This window comes from Pinus tabuliformis, chromosome 4_1 (genome assembly GCF_031772625.1).
Source record: "Pinus tabuliformis cultivar Carrire ecotype Pingquan chromosome 4_1, CPIR1, whole genome shotgun sequence".
In the NCBI taxonomy this organism is placed as follows: Eukaryota; Viridiplantae; Streptophyta; class Pinopsida; order Pinales; family Pinaceae; genus Pinus; species Pinus tabuliformis.
This window is the reverse complement of record NC_142303.1, coordinates 900,060,968-900,076,194: the sequence shown is the minus strand read 5'-3', so window position 1 is coordinate 900,076,194 and position 15,227 is coordinate 900,060,968.

Sequence of the window (15,227 nt, the reverse complement as noted above, 5' to 3'; positions counted from 1 at the left end):
ATGTACACCCATGGTCACAGGATGTAACCTCAGTGAAATTGATGAATCAGCAGCAATGCATCAACCAACTTACAGATCTATGATTGGAAGTCTACTTTATTTGACAGGTACCCGACCAGACATCATGCATGCAGTGGGAATAGTTGGAAGATTTCAGGCAAATCCAAAGGAAACTCATCTTCAGGCAGTAAAGAGAATCTTCAAATATCTTCAAGGGACTCAAAACTATGGCTTATGGTATCCTAGAGATACAGATCTCACACTTCATGCTTATACAGATGAAAATTGGGCCAGAAGCGTGGATGACAGGAAAAGCACAAGTGGTGGTGCATTCTTTATGGGTTCCAGATTAGTATCTTGGTTCAGCAAGAAACAGAGTTCGATTGCCTTGTCTACAACTGAAGCAGAATATGTTGCTGCTACATCTTGCTGCACTCAACTCCTTTGGATGATGCAGACCTTGCAGGATTTTCAAATCACTTGTACACCACCCATCTCCATCTTATGTGATAATACAAGTGCAATCAGCATTTCAAAGAACCCAGTCATGCATTCAAAAACCAAGCACATACCAATCAAGTATCACTTTCTCCACGAACAAGTGCTTGAACAAAAGGTCAAGTTGGAGTATGTTCCTTCTAAGGAACAGGTTGCTGATATACTCACGAAACCATTGCCTAGGGAGACCTTTGAATACCTCAGGCAAAATCTGGGGGTTGTTGATGCATCATCTTGTTGTTCAATCTCTTCTGATTGTTGGTTGTATGCAAGGTTCATATGAAGTATATGCGTACATGTGCTGGGTTGCGGATTGGTCAAAGATCGAATGGCACAGGTTCAGGGGGAGCATATCATGCATTGTTGGCATTATGGAGGAAGTACAGAAGGAGATCATGGATGCTAGTCTGAATATTGCTGCAATACGTCTCTATCTCTTTCATGGTCATGGATTATGGTTCTTCTTTGCAGATCTGGTTTATAGTCAGGGGGAGCATGTTCTTAGGGGGAGCATAACCCTTTGCCCTTGATGTCAAAGGGGGAGAGTGATTGGTTGCTGTTGCCATCAAGTCCAAAGGGGGAGATTGTTGGCATTATGATACATATGTTGTACTTGATGGCAACCCACTCATCTTAGATAATAAATTATAGTGTAGAGAAAAGTTCACGCACTTATATGCAGAGAAAAGTTTATTTCATGTAGAGAAAAGTTCACGCACTTTTATGCAGACAAAAGTTTATTTCATGTAGAGAAAAGTTCACGCACTTTTATGCAGAGAAAAGTTTATTTCATGTAGAGAAAAAGTTCACGCACTTTCATGCAAGGAAAAGCGCGTATATGTTGTAGAACTTACCTTTGGTCCATGGTAGTTAGTCCTTGGTATTTGAACCTATGAGGAAAAGCGCGTATATGTTGGAGAACTTACCTTTGGTCCATGGTAGTTAGTCCTTGGTATTTGAACCTATGAGGAAAAGCGCGTATATGTTGGAGAACTTACCTTTGGTCCATGGTAGTTAGTCCTTGGTATTTGAACCTATGGTTTTGGACCATGGTACGCACTTTCATGCAAGGAAAAGCGCGTATATGTTGGAGAACTTACCTTTGGTCCATGGTAGTTAGTCCTTGGTATTTGAACCTATGGTTTTGGACCATGGTACCTCGTCAAAAATGTTGATCTCACTCAATTTCATGGTTGGTTCATGGTATTAGTCCGACAGTTTTTGATCCTATGGTTTTGGCCCGTGGTATTGCATCCAAAAGTGTTGATCTCACGTACTTTCATGGTTGGTTCATGGTATTAGTCCAACAGTTTTTTGATCCTATGGTTTTGGCCCGTGGTATTGTGAAAGGCCTAAGACTATAAAAGAGGAAGGAGATCATTTGGCAAAGCATCTTCTGAATTATCGAATATCTGATAAAGTGCTAGATCTGGAATATTGTGATTGGGTTATGGTGCAGATCTGGATCTGAATGAAGAAGGAACCTGAGCGTAAGGAGAAGGATAAGTACTATTGATGGGTCAAAATCTTAAGGCTAGAATAGTGGTATCTCTATATGATTTTGATGTGTGATATGTGGCATACGCTTGATCTATAAATCTAATAATCTGGGTCTGAATTATTGATGCATGTTTTATTTTACACATGTTATGATCTGGGTATGTCTGATGTAACAACTGCAAAGTTATAAGGAAATATTTGCAGATCTGTATGCGGGTTGGCTTTGGTGAAATCAGAGATTGATGATGCAAGTGTAGTTGATGGGTTTTTGATGTTCTTGGATCCAGTTTGAAAATTTATGAAAAGTGGTCCTTCAAAGAAAAGAAGTAGGGGGTTGTAGCTCCCTTCCAGGAGAGACTGGAAAACGAGAGAGAGTTGTAGCTCTCTGCAGGTTGCAGCCTGCGTACTGGTAAAGGACTGCACCAGTACAAAACCATTGTAAAAGGAGTTTCTAATTTGAAAAAAGATAGAGACATATTGCAGCAGGTGGTTTTCACCCACATTGGCTTTCCACCTTACATCTTGTGTTCTTTGGTGTGACTATCTGTTTTCTTTGTCATGCTCATTATTTTATGGTACTGACATGCAAAAATAATTCAAGGAATAAATAAGGAAGATTTATTAAAAGAACTTGATAATACTGATTCACCCCCCCTCTCAGTATTATTTCCAACATCATTTGATCCCAGTCACACCAAAACTTAGATATCTTGACCTTTTTAGTTTGTTTTCAGTTGATTTTTCCATGAACTGACATAGGGTTTAGTTAATTGATTTTCTATTCATTTTCTTCTTTCAATTTCAGTTTGTTTTCAACAATTTTTTTCATTTTTCAAACACGATATAGGCTTAATTAGTAACACACTTGCACACACAAGCACACTCTAAGCGAAGGGCACTTGGTTTACACCGCCAAGCCAAGAACTAACATAGCTAATTTATCTCCCCACATAGGCAAAAGCATATTGTTGATCTCCCTTCACCATTTTCATGTCACTTGTGTCTTACCACCATTGTACCACCAAGGCATTTTTCGCAGAGACTCTTAGACCCTCATCCCGATTTTCTGCTTGGGCATGTTACTCCTCCCCGCAGGGTTCGAGTTCATAGTCCCACAAGTCCCCATACTGACTCTTCTCCTGGTTCATCTAATTCCTCATTTGATTTCAACCCTTTCTCACCACATGTCATCACCATGTATGGACCCACAACTGGTGTAGGAACACAACTTGGTGATGGTTCTGGTTCTACCCCGATGGTCACATCTAGTGGAACTACCTTAGGAACCATTTTGGCAACCCCCATGCTCCCTTTTATGGCTCGGTTAAGTCTCCCAGATTTTCGTTAGTTGATAAATGACCCTATACACCACGATGCTAGTTTTCCAACTATGTTGACTAAGCTTCCTTCTGACATCCCCAAGTTTGAGGGTAATTCTGGAGAGGACCCTACCAATCATGTCCGCTCCTTCAACATGTGGATTTCATCCAATTCCATTAGATATGACTCCATTTTTCTTTGGCTGTTCCAATGCACGCTTGATGGAGATGCTGCAAAATGATATGTAGACCAGCCAGCTACATCTTCTTCCATTTTCGCAACTCTTGCTAAAGCGTTCCTCTCATATTTTCAGTTACCTCTCTGATACGACACTGGTATGGAGCTCTTGACCTCATTCCGTCATTCCGCTGCCACCCATATTTTAGATCATGTTCAGGAATGGCATAGAAGGAGGAGCACATGTTGTTCCCCACCCTTCAAACACTGTATTTATCTTGATTGGTTTCTTAGGATCCTTTTATCACCCATTGGAAAGGATATCACATCCCATTTTCCTTAGACAGAGGAAGAAGCTCTCCAAACCGCTCTGACATATGACCTGATTTATGCGCAATCTGGTTATGTTTATACTGTCATTCCAGACATCCCCCGTCTTCAGTGTGCCAATGTAGAATGGGAATCTCATGCCACCAATGGTATTGTTGGAACCCTTTCACATCCTTTGCCATCTACTCAACAAATTTATCGCTATCATAAGGGGGCATGAGTTCCTCGAACACTTATGCCCCTCCTACTAGCAACATGCTTTCAAGGCCATCCAATGCTCAAACTATCTATGAAACCATTGCTCCTCCACCATCTTATCCCTATGCACAGTTGAGAGTTCTAGTCCCTGAATCATTAGCACCGCAGCCTCCCATGCGTCGTTAGCCCCAGCAGCCACCACCCCCTTAGGGTCGAGTGCGACCAACCCCCAAAATTCAAAGAATAAGAATAAGGGGAAAGTTAACAAGGGTAACCAGTGTAATCAAGGTAATCAACCTAGTGAGTCCCAGGGTAAGTAGCCTAACACCAAAAACCAGCCCAAGAAGAAGAATGTTATTCGTATGAAAAATCCTAGTGTGTTTTATGGTGTACATGGCCATTATATAGATGAGTATCCTCTCTTACCCCTGATGCGCCAAATGTGGGAAGCTCAAGCAACTTTTAGAAGTCAACCGCCCATCCAACAAACACCTCAGAATCCTGTGCCATCTCAACCGGTAGTGCTCACAATCCTTTCCCTCACGAACAATTTGCTGCTACTCAACCTCAGCTAGGTCAAGTATCCCATCCCCCCCAATCTTTTGTTCTTGGTGATTACTAGATCCTCACGATGAATTCTAATGAGGTTAACCCCTCTCACATCAACCTACAAACTCAATCACGTCAATATGACAAGCCATCGACTTCATCTCCCATTGAGCCCAAAACCAAAGCATCTATTGAGCTTCTTACACCACCAAATGGTCCATTACAAATCCTTCAGCCTAAAGTTGATGTCATTCCCAAGATGCTGACGGGACCATTAAATTGTAACGTGACTTCTAAATGAGCTACCCACAATATAGTACATGACTTGGCGCAATCACCTACTGCCATGTTGATGTTGGAAGTCCTCCAGTCATGCCCCTCTCAAAAGAAATCTCTACTAACTACTTTGGGCACAGTAGATCCTTCCAATGATCCTTTGATTGTCCCCCATTACCTTCATCTGTTACTTTCCAGATACGAGTCTGATTTCGTAATGTCATCATCTCTCGATGCATTATTGACGAAGGTGCATCCACCTGTGCAATGTCCACTACCATATGGGAACAACTTAAGTCACCTAAGTTATCCCCATCCACCAATACTTTGCATTCTTGGGATGGTCGCTCCTCCCAGCCTCTCGGCATGTATTGCAATTGTCTTGTGACTCTTGCTGGCAAGACTGTTCATGTAGACATTGAAGTTATTGATGCCCCTTTAGATTACAACATTCTCTTGGGTCATAGTTACACTCATGCCATGTCATTCATTGCATCTCCAATTTTTTGCAACATGTGCTTCCCCCATGAAGGGATATCACCACTATCGATCAGTGGAGATACTATGAGCTGGCATTGGTGACCTCCCTTGAGTCCATTATCTCATCAATGTCTCATAATAAGTCTTCAACTCCTCTCACCAGTGTTTCACCTGAAGTCTACAAAGATTCCTCATTATTGGGTGGTTTCCCTCGCCCTCCCCCTCTCACCTTTGATCCTAGCTCTTTGAGTGTTTTCATGTTAAAAACGTCGGAGGCTACTCTCAGGAAGTCTGGTATATCTGATCAATAGAAACCTTCTTAGCACCCTATTACTCTCTTAGCGGAGCCATCTGGATACACCCCATTAGGACCTTCTCTATTTGTGGGTGCCTCTCCTATGTTCCCACCAGGAACTGTTCCTCCAGGTCTCACCAATCTAGAAGTTCTTCTCCCAGGACATTATCCTGCAAGCCAGATACCTTTCTTATTTCCTCCTCCTAGAATCTTTTCTGTCCTTGTCATGGGTTAGCTGGTCCTCCCTAATAAGACATTACGGATCCCAGTATGGTACATTCATCTCGTTGTAAGGTCTCCACCTAGTTAGCTAAGACCTTATCATGCTTTTACTGTAGTTCAACCAGTCCCTACATCCCCTGCCACTACTCTAGGTCCATCACAACCTCAACACGAACTCACTCCTATTACAAAATCATCCAAAAAGGGGAGCAAATCCAAGAGGAAATAACCTAAGTATAAGGATCCCCAATCTCCTCTAGCCCCCAAAGCCATCACCGTTGTGCACTTTGTGTAAATTTGTTGGGAACACCACCAATAATTGTCCTAAACTACCTCATCGCAAACCTTTGGTTCATGAAACATTCCCTGAGTAAAATATCCCCAAGGTTCAAATAAACTTAATGGATCCAACCAAGAAACTCAGAAATTTACATACAAATCATCGTTGTGCCTTGTGTGGTCGTCATGGTCATTATTCCCATTGTTTCTCTTGTCTCGACGAATTTCATGATTTCCTTGAGGTGCTTCACAAATACGAGACCACTCGTAGTGGATCACCTACTACTCTATCCTTGGATTTTGGTACCACTAGTAAACTAGAACAAGGGGACTCTAGTCCCACCATAATGATCCCTCCCCACAATTTTGAGGTGACAGAATCAATGGGCCATATCCCTTACATGTCGTCATCCTTGAGTTTCCCACAGCAAAAACCTTTCTGAGGTTTCTGTGCATTCTTCTATTGAATCTCTTTCGACAGAATCATAGGTTAAAACATATGTAGATCCTCCATCTATTAGCTTTTCATCTAGCATTTCAGATGATGTGTATGTGAACCTTATTTCTCATAATGACACACCAGGTATTGCTACTGCATCGTGCAGTTAATCGTCCTCCTATCCCCCCATCCTCCATTATGATTAGGACGTCATGGAAGCCATGACTACCCTTGATTATCCTTGGGACGATATGTGCCATCGTGCTACTTCCTTCCATATTTGGAGCTCCCCACTCTAGATACATCTAATATGCCCATAACATACTGGGGGGACAGAGGCCCCTACATCTCCTTATCATCCTTTGGAGGATCTCATGCCAATATGGGCTGAGATTCTTGAATCCCCTTTTCGAGCACTCAAAACACAATGTCACTCCACAAACTCCTCCTGCTAGGGGGCATCATTCCCGCCTTTGCATACCAGATATCTCCCCTCCATCACATATGTTTGTGGGGAGTATCACATGTTTAGGGGCATGATGGTTTTCCCCTAGCAATATTCTCAATTTTGTAACATAAGTCTCGGCCTAGATCCCACTGGATCTATGTATGGTTGATTATCCTCCCATTCCTTCAATAGTTTGTCCTACTAGCCTCTTCGGTGAGCCATATGCACATCGCATATCATATACATTTGATACCATATCTTCAAATATTCTACAATATGTACACATAGTTGCCATGTTTAACTTAGTGGGTGAAGACGATTCTAGACCTCCTCTAGTAGTTCATTCGCATTTTAGTCTTCCCTTAATTCTTCACCGGGAACCATCTTTCCAAGAAGCATTAAGGCCAACTTTAGACAAGTAAGGTGACTTGCATAAAAGTCACAGATATTGATTTAGATGGTTGGTCTATTCGCTATGATCTCCACAAGATTTAGGGTCTCTTCCTCCCTCCAAAATCACCACAGTTCACTTAGGAAATGAATTCAAATTGGAGGGGAAACATCCTTTTATAGAAAAAACACATTTTTTTTGTCGCCCACTGTGATGAAATCATAGGTTAGTTTGATGAAATGTAATGGGTCTTTCTTAGTTTTTGATGATTTTACATTTCACCTGGAAGCCATTTTTCCAAGAAGGGTCACTTCATCGCCTCTCAAAATTGAAATTCTTCATATGCAACACTTGTACTTTGAGGTCCATCTCCACTTAATACATATTGTCCCACGTGTCAATTTTCATCATGAGTAACCATGATGTGCTCATGCTTTCATTGTCCCCATCGAGCCTATTTTGTGTGGCAGCATCATGGAGTCACCCTTGTTCAGAGCATCAGCGATGAGTCACCTTTGCATCCATGGAGTCCGTTTTACGTCCCATTATTTGATGTCACAATATTCCATCCATATTTGCATACCATTCATCATGTTTTACCCATTTTGGCTTCTAGTCATACTGTCCCCCATCGCCTTCGGAGTCGAGTGAGTCACTGCCAGGTCAACCATGCACTTTATGCTCTGATAAGGGAAGTCATATGTTTGTCCTTGAGTCCCATTTTCCCCATTATCTGTGGTGTCATTCCATCAGTCATATTAATATTTTCCCTCATGCCTTAGTTGATGATCTTCATTACCTCACTTGTTGTGGACCCTATTTTGTCGAAATCAACACATTTATTCCAGAACAATGGCTTAGAGGGCAGTGTATCTTGCTTCCAGCATCCATTCCTGCTCAGCACCTTGTATCGAGCTGAGGGAATCATTATTTCCCTTTGAATTAGTTGTTTCATGATCGTGATTCATACGCTTGATGGTCGAGTGATACATCAGATTGAGCGAGTGATTCCCCGGTGTGTGTGAGATGTTTCAGACCTCATGAGTGGGTGGCCATTTAGGTAGCCCCCCACAAGCCTGGATGCCTTCATATTATGCTACAACCTCAGATGAAGTTCCATGTATTTGATGGGGTCAGTTCCTACCCATCAGAGTGTTCATAGAATGCTCGTCTCCTTCATATGATCCATTCAGTTTTGTAGAGTCCTTCCCTATTTAGCATGGCTTCTTTGGTTGTTCTACCCTCCCTTCCACCCATTTTTTGAGGGAAGGGCCATTATATCTCATGTACTCAGATATTATTGTATTCAGTCCTATCTCATGTATTATCAGGCACATTGTGTATATGTGACACATTGTATTATTTTATGACTCAGTTATGCTAGCGTGTGATGTATTATTCAGCATGTACTTCATTGCTCAGTTTTATGTTTTTGGGTGCATCATTATTTTTGTACTAAGTTATCTCAGTGGGTATAGGTATGCCTCCCCTGCCTCACTGAGATCCGATACCACAACATAAAAGGATACTTGCATTGGTCTCGCCCCCTCTGTCTGTATCCTCTTTCACTTCAACCCTATTGGTCTCTCTCTGCCTCTCTCTCTAACTCCACTTTGTTGTCTAGTGATTGTGTCTTTACAATGTACTTCGGGAATATGTTTTGATCCTAACACTCTTATGTTGGGGGGAAGTCTGTTATCAGAGAAAAAATGATCATATAGCCTAATTTACTATATGGATTGAAGTACACCATGTAAGGTCAATTTTACTGTAGGAAAATTGCTTTCACTGTGAGAAATTACTTAATAAACCACATTTGTTAAGTAACTTATAATTAAACCCATGAAGAATAATTAAATAAATCACTATTTATGTAATTTTCTTCTAGGAATAATTAATTAAACCATTGATTAATTAATATTCCTTGTCATATTTGACCGAGTTATGAAAAATAAACAAATAAATTATTAATTACCTTATTTTTCTCTAGGAATAATCAATTAATCACTAATTAGTTATTATCTGTTGTCAAGTTTGACTAAATCCCTCAGGAATAATTAAATAAATCATTATTTGTTTATTATTCCTTAACCATATTTCTTGAGATGATAAATAAATCATTTATTTATTTATTATTTCTAAATAAAAGTTTAAATACTTTTTCCCTCCTAACCAAATATAATAATATATTCCAAGTGGTTATTTGTAGAATGGGGTTAATAATATTTTATTATTGCTCATTATTCGACAATAACTCAATATTTTGTTACAAATAGAAGGATTTTCCATTCATTATTCACTTTTCATTATTTTCATTGTTGCTCTCACTACTGTAACTCTAATTATTATCATTGTCGAACACCATTTCTCTTCCATTTGAGTTCCCATTGAGCTCAAAAATTTTATTTGTCTAGTTTACAAATTTTAGAGGAGAGAGACTCTACACAAGCTGAAGACATTTGAGGATTGCCAAAAACCCATCCCATAGAGGGGGATTGGTAACATTTATTTTTTCCCTTCACATGTGTTATTTAGTAAAATATATTATTTGTATATCTAGTTTCCTTTGGATTAATGAAGTACCCGCATTTATTACTATTCATTTTGTTGTTTAACTATTATTGTGGCATAGATCAGGACTTTAGCAAGTTTTGTTTCTATCATTTGCTGTAGATCTATAATGTTTAGCTAGAATTTATATTGGTGAGACTATTTTTCATCCACAGTCTTAGGTGATTTCTTTCCATACACCTTTGAGAAGAAAACACTACAACAACAATATTCATATCTAGTTGATGAAATTCCCATGAATTCTGAGATGGCAAAGAAAAGAGAGTCTAGATGGTGTCCCATTCCTTTTTGGAGGAAAATATATTTTCATAATAAACACCTCTTTTCTATGAAAATCCTTTTTCCATGAGCCTTGCTTTGTAGTTGAAAAATGAGCCAAATTATTTCTAGTTGTTCTTATAGGCCACTAATGGGTCTTGGTATTACAACAAGAATGTTGCAACTCCAATGGCTCGAAATTTAATTTATCAATCCGAATTTTGTATGATCATAGGAGGTGACAATGTTATATACAAAGTAATAAATATTCTAACTAATATGCTTTGAAGCAATGAATTTAATTGAAATGTGCGGAGACCATCTTGTAATATCCAAAAGAAAGAAAACTACTAAACTCAGATTTGCAAGAAAAGGTACAATTGAAGCATTACTTGTCCTACAACATCAAAGAAACATTAATCTATTTCCACATAAAGAAAGGGTGTAAAGGAAATCTTGATATGCTTTGTGAAAGATAAATCACAAGAATGTAAACCCTAGCTAGTTGAACGAAAGAAATGAATCTAATCTATCCTAAAGGAAATAAAATATACAATATTGCAATTAAGGTAAACTCTAATCTATTTGTAGAAGCCATCAAATGTTCAAAAGTAATAACTGTAAACTATTTCTACGCTAGTTAACTCATAACCAAGACAATCAACCCTAATTGTAGATATAAAGCTACAATGATGAAAGGAAGATGTACAAAGGGTATCCATTCTTCTCAATTTGGCTTCCAATGCTTAGGGTATGTTTTAGAGTGATTAAAAGCAAATGAATATGCTTAAGAGGCAATTTTGGTTGAGTTCTAGTTAATTCTATGAAGTGTTATCAGATTGTTACCAGATGCCCTATATTTCTACTAGATTGCATCTGAGAGTGACCTAAGGATTTTATAGGTAGTCTGAAGGCGGGAGAAGGTGGTAGGAGGTTGTGAAAGAGTGTAAGGGACTTTATTAAGATTGGATATACTCACTATCCCATATTGCACAAGGTGAAAAGGAAAACTAAACGTCTCTTGTAGCTCTTTGATGTAACTTTCTGTGTGCATAGAATTTGGAGAAACAAATGCAAATGGGAATGCGAATGTTGAAGAAGATGTGATTTATACATGGAATGTGTTGCTACCTTTTCCTCTGAACCACTAGATCTCACCTACACACAAAGTGATTATTATACCAACAAAGACATTGTGATTAAAGGATTATTAAAGTACTAATTACAGAAAACAAAAATGCATTGGAAAGGATGAGTTGAATTTAAACTAGAATCTAACTAGTGCATAAAAGAATGAATATATTTCTATTCTTTTCCTCACAGGGAATGCAACCAAGATTCTCAAGAGATATGAATGATGAGCTTATAGAAACAAAAAAAAAATCATATAAATAAATTTACAAAGATAGAAACAACTAGGCTTAGTGTAGAAAAAGAAATGCAAAAAAAAATATACAAATGAGGGGCTTCAGTGCTTGGTTTGGGGCCTAACCCTAGGAAACTAAGCTCCCTTAAAAAAAACTTCAAATGGAGGAAAAATGATTCTTTCGATTGATCTCATAAATTATTTAAATACGTAATATGAAATGGAAACAACTAGTAGTATTCTCTAGCTCTAACGATCTTTATCTTACCCTGAAATGTCAAATCCTACAAAGATACTAAGCTCCTTTATTTATACAAAAATGAGTGCGGGGAAACCTCCTTGATGGCAGGGATTCTTCCCTCCAAATCTCCTACAAAAGTGGATCTTTCCTCCAGGGATTATCACAGTCACCGAGGGGTAGTAACTACCCATATGCCAACTAAGTTGTTGATGGGATGATAAAAGGAATGAGCCTCCTAAATCTCCTCATGCTGGTCTCCAACATGTTCCTGCACAATAAATGCTCATTTTCCTACACATTCAATGGATAAGGCTACATGATACAAAAATACTCCTTGACCCTCCTAGTGAACACATTATAGCTCAAAAAGATGTCATCCAATGCAAAGAGAGATGTTAAAATGTGTTGAAGGATGGTCAGATGGGCCTTCAATTATACCTAGTTTGGAGGCCCATCACCCACTTTTAATTAATTGGTTTTATTCTAAATGGTGGGTCAACCAACATCCATGTTCCATTACTTTTGAGAGCATGAAAGTCCTTCTACGTTGAGTTTTTTCATTCTTAATGAAAATTAACTTCATTAAAGGAAGTTGGTTCAAAATTAGTATACAAATTCAACTCACAATCATATGAAACATCTATATGTTCAATTGAATAAGAATTGTCTATATCACCTCTAGTTTTTGTAGTGGAACTTATGGTTCTTCTCCTTTCAGCTGCTTCAACATGAAAACTTTTAAGTGTTTCGGTGAGCCTTTTTGGGGGACCTTTATGTTATGGACTAGGTTTCTCCCTTGATTGAGATTTGGTGCATCAATATTTATGATTCCAATCCTCTCAGTCACATCACTTAAAGGGTCTTCCTAATTTGAAGGAGTTGTTGGAACTTCATCAGGGGGAAACAATGCTTTAGAAGAAGATTTTATAGATTGGTGCAATATAGGGCACCATTATTCAATGTATGGAATCTCATTATAAAATTCATGACAATTTTCTGTATGATTGAATCAATCCAAACAATCAGGCTACCACTAAACGAAGTTTCTAGTCTTGCAGGATTTGAGAAAAATCATATCTATGATCAGGCTCCCAAAAAGTAAAACATAAGGTCCATCTAACCATTGTAAGGGAAATAAAGGCTACATTATACCTACCATTTTAAACCAAATTACACAATTTCCTATCTTAATGGGTTATTAGGAATGTCAAAATGGTTTTTCATAGTTTATATGCCTAACATAACTATTGTGTAGGATTTTGAAGATATTTTGGTTATATTTTGAGGAGATCCAACTAGATATTTTCATGGGAATTGCTCCTTGCATCAAGAGAGTCTCAATTTTTCTAGATGAAGGAATTAAATGCTCCTTCCTACTATTGTGAGGTGACACATGAAGCAAGATCTCCTTTTCTATGGTTTTTTGGAGGGAAATTTGGTACTCCACACAAGGAGATTCCCCCATAATCATCATGTCAATAAGGGACTTGAGTATCCTAGTAGAACAACGTAGAAAAGTATGTGAAGTAGACAAGAAACTTACGTATTAGTCTTTTCAAGCAATTTTTGCAACTTTGTCATGTAAAACCAGCTTTGTAGTTAATGGAAGTGATATTTGATTTTATCTCTTGTAATAGATTTATTCTAAGGGTCATGAGATTCCTTATATTAGGATACCCCCATGGGCTCTATATCCATCTTTTACAATTTTTTAATTCATATGTTTACTTTTACAAATAACTTCAAAAAGTTATATTTGTTTACAACATTCATGCATGGTTAACCAAAATTTTGTTTTTGCAGTTTCTTTTGGAACTTGATGGTAATAGTTGTAGTAGCTATACTATTTAAATGGAATTTTTAATTTACACTTAGTTCATTCCATTTATTGTTATTTATTTGTTGTTCTTTGTTTAATATTTCCTATATTGTAACCTATTTTGTAATTACAGGAGACCAACAAATTTAATTTTTACTATGGTAAACTTGCAACTAGGTTTTTTGAAGCTCTAAATAGATTTATTTTACCATTTTCCATTTTCTACACATCTTCCATGCTCCTCGAACTCACGTTTTTCTTGGTTACTTGCTCGATGAACTGTGTCTTGTAGAAAAATAGGGACTCTTGTAGAAATTTGCAACCATCCTTCCAAATTCACTCATTTTCAATACACTCATGATTTGTCTTTTCTAATACATTATAACACTATTGGAACCCTTATAATGGAACTTGCAGGTAGAGATAGCTTGCATATGCCTTGTGTGTATTTGATTTTTTTGCAAATTAGGGTTTACTCTTTACAGTTTAGTTGAACAATGTGTTTTAATTTCCTTGCAAGATAACATATAGGTGTGTAAATTTACTTTCATTTCTTTGTTGATAGAGTCGAGGTGTGCTTTTATTTATTACAAGTAACCAAAGTTGCATTTTATTTCCCTTTCAAAGTGTTATTTACTATAATTACAAATTTCCTATACCATAGATTACTATAACAGGTATTTGTACATCTACCTTTTATTTCAGTATTTCCACCTACATAAATCAACAAGTGAAAGATATAGTTCCTATTACACAAAATATTCCAACCCCTATTAAATTTGTATTAACCTTTGCTTAACAATTAAATTTGAGAGCTTTAAGTGTTGAAACATTGTTGAAATAATGAGTTCCTTCACTTTTTGGCATCATTGTTAGGGAGGTGTCAAAATATGTACTCCATGTTTCTTTAGTTGATCTACTCTTTATTTCATTTCATCTCCTACAAAAAGGAAAAAAAAATTATCGTCAAATTTTCAAAAATATAGGAAAAGGAAAAATACATTTTTTCCTTTTATGCCTGAAGTAATTAAGGAGAGAGCACCAAAATCCTTACCAAAAGCCCCAACTTCCACTAGAAATCAACCCCTTTCAACTAACTATCAGCTTCCTGCCCTATCCGTAGGGGTATTCAAGGCCATTTTGGATAAGCAAGTAGGGATATTTATGGAACTTACAGAAGGACGAAGAACACCACCCCCACCAACACTATGAATGAAGACATACAACTATAGTTATTTTCATTTTTCATTAGAGAAACAGATGGAGAAGAAAAAATGAAAAACATCAATTCATCTATCCTCCCACACTTCTATGGTTTGATTACAGAGTATCCTAACAATTTTATATTCGAGTTTTCTATAGTATGCAAGACTTATTACTACACAACTCATAAGAAGAGGCTCAAATTTTTACCTACCACTCTTAACCATGCAACCACTTGATGGTTCGTGAGCATAGAAGGAGATAGTGTTACCACATTGGAATGAATGCAACAAGCCTTCAACAATGAGTACCAAGATTTGTGTTGATTAAGGTACACAAAAGATGATATATTTAGAATGATCCAAGG